The sequence below is a fragment of the Taudactylus pleione genome, unplaced genomic scaffold (assembly GCF_031769625.1).
Source record: "Taudactylus pleione unplaced genomic scaffold, aTauple2 ptg000093l, whole genome shotgun sequence".
Taxonomy (NCBI): Eukaryota; Metazoa; Chordata; class Amphibia; order Anura; family Myobatrachidae; genus Taudactylus; species Taudactylus pleione.
This window is the reverse complement of record NW_028284495.1, coordinates 38487316-38494458: the sequence shown is the minus strand read 5'-3', so window position 1 is coordinate 38494458 and position 7143 is coordinate 38487316. Positions and strand designations below refer to the sequence as shown.

At 46.7% G+C, this 7143-nt stretch overlaps 1 pseudogene; it reads right to left on the bottom strand.

Annotated features, from left to right (window-relative positions):
• Positions 1-1311: 1311 nt before the first annotated feature.
• LOC148526961 (uncharacterized) lies at positions 1312-5871 on the bottom strand (annotated as a pseudogene).
• Between the last annotated feature and the right edge of the window lie 1272 nt (positions 5872-7143).

Sequence of the window (7143 nt, the reverse complement as noted above, 5' to 3'; positions counted from 1 at the left end):
CATTAGAATAAGTGCCCCCAGTAGTTATGCCCCTTGTAGACTGCCCCCATTAGAATAAATGCACCCAGTAATTATGCCCCTTGTAGTATGTCCCCATTAGAATAAGTGCCCCAGTAGTTATGCCCCTTGTAGTATGCCCCCATTAGAATAAGTGCCCCCAGTTGTTATGCCCCTTGTAGTGTGGCCCCATTAGAATAAGTGCCCCCAGTAGTTATGCCCTTTGTAGTATGCCCAATTAGAATAAGTGCCCCAGTAGTTATACCCCTTGTAGTGTGCCCCTTGTAGTATGTCCCCAGTAGCGCCGCCTTACACTGAAAAAAAAAAAAACTTACCTGAATCCCCGCTCCTGCTTGTGACCGCAGCCGTCTGCTCCTCTATGCACTATGGGAGAGACGTCACCCGCAGCTGGGGGAGCCGGAAGACGGAGCTCATGAGTGAGCTCCAACCGGCTCCCTCCATGCAGCAGCCAATGAGAGTCTGCCTGACTCTCATTGGCTGCTAAGACAAACACACAGCTGCCGCTGGCGGCTGTGTGTTTGTGTCTGTGTAGGGCAGACCGCTATCACAGCGGTCTTCCCTACACTAGAGGAGCCCTGACATCGGATTCTCTCATGAGAATCTGACATCAGGATGCCGCCGTTCGGCCCCGAACGGGGATCCGAGTCAGGCGGGGAACACCCGAACAGGGTTCGGGTGGACTCGGATCCCCTATGTTCGGAGTAGTTCGGATTCCACAGAATCCAAACCGCTCAACTCTAGTTAAAATATAGTCACTGTTGACGCAGCCAAATCTGAACACAGGCGTAGAGCTGAGTTTAATCAGGCTGAATTGTGTGCAACATTGACTAAGCCCCAACACTAGTTTGCAGGAATCTATGACCTGCAAACTGGATTTGTTCTAGGGAACAGGATTATCACCTAGCAACAGCAGGTGGGTTAGGTGGAAAGCCTCCCGGAAAACTGTGAGGCAGAGGAAAGTGAAAGAATTTTGCCTGTGTATGATGCAGCGTGCGCCCGTGGGTCACGTGCATGCTGGTGTCACATGCACGCCCGCAGTCACGTGGGCGCGCGCCTGTTACGCGAATTAGATTTTTTTCGGAAGCTCGCTGGTGACAATCCAGTTCCCAGAGTGTAATGGTGTGAGAGAAGGTAAATCTGTATACCTGATACCTTATACCTATGTTTGACCTTTTACCTTTGTTATACCTTAGTTTGAAAGGGAAAAAAGGATTATAGCGTAAATGCTTCACAACAAGAACAATTTTATTGAACCGTAACTGATAATTTTCTGGAAGGATAAATGGCTTTGAACTATGGATTCTGAACTGGACAGGGAACAGCTGTTCGAAACTTAGGCCGGAAATCTTGTCCGGTGGTTGCTTGAGGCTTCTTTTGTGTCCCTTGCTGCGCCTTAAGGACGAGAAAGGTAAAGTTAATAGACATCAAGTGAGAGTCTCCAGAGGAAACAACAGACCTAGAAAAGGAGAGTAAGAAAAGGGAGGGTAGAGTGGGAGCTGTCGCTAGGCAATCCTGTTCCCTAGAACAAATCCAGTTTGCAGGGCATAGATTCCTGCAAACTAGTGTTTTTTTCTTCTGGAGGCTTGCCACCTAGCAACAGCAGGTGTGTAGACTACCACATACCTGGTGGTTGCGCTGAGAAACTCGATCTTTTGTAGATCGGTTGGTCTCCAATAGTGGGCCGAGGCCCACCTTGCTGCTAGCATGATCGAGTGTAGGGGCATGCCTTTAGCTGCTGCTCTTGTTGCAGCTGCTCCCCTTAAGGAATGGCTTTTGAAGTGGTCAGTGTCTATTCCAGCTTCTCTTATGGATGTCACAATCCATCCTCTAATAGTAGAGGATCTTGCTGGATGAAATGGTTTCCTGCACGTGATGAATAGCTGTGTAATATTGTTCCTCATTGGTGTTGTGAGAGTCAAGTAAGATGATAAGCATGATGTGTCATGTATCAAATCGAATTCTACTATTGGGCTATTGACGTTTTTGCATGACCTTTGAGAATGATATGATAGAGGTCAAATTCTTTAATTATCGCCGCATACCTGAATCTAGTTTAGGGTCTTAAGGACGCATTGCTTAGGGCTTTTGTAGGAGATGCTAGGGCTGGGTCTGTTAGCAACCTAGTAATATTGCCATCCACATGCACTGGAGAAGTGGTTCCAGAATGTCTGGAGTTCCCTGGAAACAGTCCTTGGATAACCCCAGGGAAATCTTGGGTTCTATGCGTAATTGGCTGATCAGGGGAGACCATACCCTTGATGGCCATACCGGATATACTGCTACAATACTGGGTACTTGTTCCTCCCTGATTTTTTGTAAGAGGAGGGCAGGGGATGGGAAGGCATAGGGGCGAGACAGGTCTGTCCAAGGGAATAACATTGCATCCATTCTCCATACCCCTTTTGTCCATATTCTGGACACGAAACGTGGAACTTGGGCGTTCGTGGGGCTGGCGAAGAGGTCTATCTCTAGATTTCCGAATGTTTGGAGTATTTTTAGGAAAACCCGATTTGTCAATGCTGCGGATCCTAGGGAGATTCTTTCTAGGGATAGAGGCCCTCATTCAGAGGCGCTCGCAAAATGCGAGCGCTCGCTCTGAATGAGGATGGCCGCTTGTATTTTGAAGTACGGTCTCCTGGTCGCTAGCTAAGCTGTGGGTTACCACCCACAGCTTTAGCAAGTGACCAGGTTGATGGTCGCGATGGTCAAGACCATCACGACCATCGGGGCTTGCGACGAGACCCTTGAGGTTGGGTCTCAGCAACCGCAAGCCCCAGGGAGCTTCCTGCTCTGATCGAGCAGAAAGCTCCCCACTGACATCACTGCTGATGGCAGTGCGGCCGCCCTCAAATGGCAGGTGTTCCTTAAGGAACACCTCCATTTGTGAAACCACCCCCCCGCCTACTAAACGGGTCAAGCTGTTGATCAACATCGATAGCCGCCCCTTTTGTAGCGAGCCCCGGAGCGAAAGAATTTCTCTCTCACTCCAGGGCTTGCGCATGCACAATGCGGCCGCTGCGCGTGCACAGGGCCTAAACATCGACCCGCTTGTGAGCGCTCAGCGCTTGCGAGCGGGTCTGAATGAGGTCCAGAGAGTCTGCGAGTTCGTTGAGCTCTCCTGGTATGTAAGTTGCCAATAAAATTATGTCCCTCTGGACTGCCCAATCCCAGGTCTCTAATGTTTGTTTGCATAGGGATAGTGACTTGGTATCCCCCATTCTGTTTATGTATAACACTGCGGTCGTATTGTCCAGGCATAGCTGGATACAGACCCTTTTCGTGTGTTCGGGAACTAGGGCTTTTAGAGCCAGTTTTGCTGCGCGTAATTCTAGTATGTTTATGAAGAGACTGGATTCTTTGGGTGACCAGGTGCCCCTGACTGCTTTCTATTGAGATAAGCCTCCCCAATCTTTTAGTGATGCATCTGTAGTGATTGTCATATGGGGTGTTGGGTCTAGGAGTGGGCGAGGAGGAGGTACAGGGAGACTGTTTCAAGTGGACAGTTCTGTTTTTACTCTTCTGGAGAGGAAAATGGTGTCTGTCCAGGCATAGTGGGCATGAAACAAAGACCTTAGGAGCGTTTGTAGCTCTCTGCATGACAAAGGCACATGTCTGAAACCAGGGGACATGCCAATCATTTTCCCAATAATCCTTGCTAAGGAGCGGAGGGACAAACTGCGCTTTTGGGAAGCTCTTTGCATGTACTCTTTTGTATCTAGCCATTTTTCTAGCGGGACTGCCAGGGAAAAAGAATGGGTATCTAGATCGAAACCGAGAAATGTTATGTTCCGGGTCAGACTAATACTGACTTTTAAGTGTTTATTATGAATCCCAGGTCTGTTAGTAGGGAAAGAGTCAAATCTTTGTGTCTCAGTAGGCTGTCGTGGTCTGAGTGTACCAGTAGTATGTCACCTAGGTAAATGATGCATTGAATGTTTTGCTGACACAAGTGGGACAGTACAGCTTTCATGACCCGTGTAAAGGTGTAGGGAGCAGAAGAGAGGCCAAACACCATAACTGTCTAATGGAATAAGGTGTCTCTCCAAAAAAATCTAAGGTGACGCCTGTGATTCGGATGAACTGATATAGAATTCAAAGCTTCCTTCAGATCTATCTTTATGCAGAAGCAGTCTTTTGTGAGAAGGTAACGAATGTCTGGAATACCTTCCATGCGAAAGTGTTTTGGTTTCAAATATTGGTTTAAAGCTTTGACGTTTAATACCGGTCTTGCTTTATTATGGGAAATAAGTGGCTGATCCAGCCTTTTGCAGTCAGGTCTGACAATTCTATCTTTCCCTGTTGGAGGGCTGTAGTCAGTACCTCGTCTAGCTGAGGGCTGCAATTGCTTGGACGAGGAATATGACCCGCTTGGTGTGGAAAACAAATTTGAGGGAGGTTTAACCCTGAATGGATCGTTTTCAGCAACCACTTGTCTGTGGTAATATTTTGCCACTCTTGATATGATTGTTGAGAGTTCCTTGGAGAGAAGAGAAAACGGCCTCTCTTGGCACTGTTCCAAGTGTTAGAGTACGATCCTCTTGGGGCATCATTGGATCGGTGCACGAAGCCTCCTCTCTGGGCTCTTTTTATTCCTTGGAATTCTCGGGTCGAATCTGTGGCTCGCGAAGCCCAAACCCCTTGAAGAAAGGGCCTCTTGAAGGGCTCATTTACTTTTTTGAGGTCTGAAAAGGACTTCCTTGCCTTATGTCTTATATTTAACATCCTTTATAAACTGAGGGCAGAAGAGGTCTGCATCAGTAAGATTAGGGAATTCTAATGATTTAGGCGCTAGGTCTGCGAGTCCTGCGCCAGTAAGCCATCTGGACCTACGGGTGTTGGTGATATAGTTGAACATCTGGCCTATTATGAGTGTTGCTCTGCTAATGGCCTTAAGGAGGGCAAGCTTGGACGCCACCAGAGATTCCAGAGAGATGCTATACTCCCCTTCTCTCTCTGCTTTATTTAATACAAACAGCAGTGGGCCAGCTGCGTCGGCTATTTTATATTGAATTTTTCTCATTGTACGGTTTGTGGAATCATTGTGCCTCTTTTCTCCCACTATGGAGGCTAGAGCAGGGTCAATATTGGGAGTGAACAGTGCGGGTACGTCTGGTAGACCCATGTAGGAACATAAAAGCAACTCATCTTCTTTGACAAGTGCTGCTCTAAATGCCAGCTGGGCAAATTTTTGGACCTCAGAGTTGAATTTTAAGGCCCAGTGTGTGGAATATAACTTAATGGGCGGTATTTTCCCTGCTAAAGCAACCCTGGCCATCTGAATCTCGCTATATTCCCCACATTGGGATGAGGCGGAGGTTCTGGTAATTTCCACTGCTTCCCAGTCTACAGAGGAAGAGTGGCCACGGTTCCTGCGGGAAGAGTGCGACTGTCTGTCAGGTGACCCCACATGCTGAGAGCCGGTACCTTTGTGCTGCCGGCTATGGGCAGAGGTATCTTGCCAGCTACGGGCAGAGGTGATGTGCTTGCTCCGAGCGCTATCCTGTTGTCTGCTACGGACAATTCCAGGGAATGGGGGAATGACACTTGAACAGGTCTCCCTGGGGCTAAACTTTTATTTTTACCTGTTTTCTTGTGGGTTGGTGAGTTCCCTGAACAGGGAGGTGACTTGTCACAGTGCTGAGGAGATTTTTCTACCTCAGCCTCAGAAGAATCAGAAGTGTCATAACTTCTGACAGGAAAAGGTTTTTTCTTCCTAATGTGAATATCCTCTGAAGAGGAGGAAATAAAGAGGGAAGCTCTTGCCCTTTTGTGGGCTCTTTTCCCCTTATAGCTGACAGCCATGGAGGATATTTGCAGTGAGTCTGTCACAGAGACAGATATTGTGTCCTCCATGCCAGCGCTGACAGAAAAAAATCTAATGCGCGGCTCAGGTGCACGCCCACGTGATGCACAGGCAGAGGAGGTGAAAATTCTTTCACTTTCCTCTGCCTCAGCGTTTTCCGTGAGGCTTGCTGCCTAACCCACCTGCTGTTGCTAGGTGGCAAGCCTCCCGAAGAACAAATAGTGTTTCAAAATGCATTGGAATGGTTCAATTCTTCAGAGCTAATAAATACAAAAAAATACATATAAGTAGTATGAGTGAACTACTGTCTTAGAGTCAACAAAAAGTAATCCCCCAGCACTCAGAATGAAATCAGCAATAACATCAGAAAAACTACATGGTGGTAGATCATTCAGAGATGTCAGTTACATATATTTGCAAAAATATGGCTAAACCTCCAGGCCGCGTCACGGCGTCTCTGATACTGGAGGTCCCTATCACTTGGTCTGGGTCTGGGGTGCAGAACCCCAAAAAAGCCAGCGAAGGCCAGCCACCCCAGGGAAGCACACCAGTGAAAGACTAAAGTGTTAGTATGTGTTAATAAAAATAAAGCAAAAACTATGTGTTAATAAGTGATACATAAGTGATAGGTTTAATTAAAATGCTAAGAAAAGAATAATAAAGAAAATATATACACATATATATATATATATATATATATATATATGATTAAATATAAATATGTACATATATATACTAAGAAAAAAAATATAATTTGAAAGTGTTAAAGTGCTAAGTAAAGTGTTAAAGTGTGCCACCCCAGAGCAGCCCTGCCACACCAACCACTGTGCCCCAAATCCACCTGAATTGAGAGCCAGCTTACCTTGGAGTCACCCCTAGGTCCTCCTAATGGCACTACAAGAACCAGCATGCCCTCCAAATGCTGGTCCCATCTATGCCTCTCAGTACAACAATACATGTTGGTAGCTGCTCAATCACTTCAGTAATATCACTCAGGTGCATGTAAGGGAGGGGTTATTCTATACCAGAAACAACAAAAAGTAATCCCCCAGCACTCAGAATGAAATAAACAATAAGATTTGAAAAACTACATGGTGGTAGATAATTCAGAGATCTCAGTTGCATATATTTGCAAAAATATGGCTAAGCCTCCAGGCCGCGTCATGGCGTCTCTGATACTGGAGGTCCCTATCACTTGGTCTGGGTCTGGGGTGCAGAACCCCAAAAAAGCCAGCGAAGGCCAGCCACCCCAGGGAAGAAGCACACCAGTGACAATTTTGTAATCAGGACATGGTATACATACAAAGAATATATGATAAAAA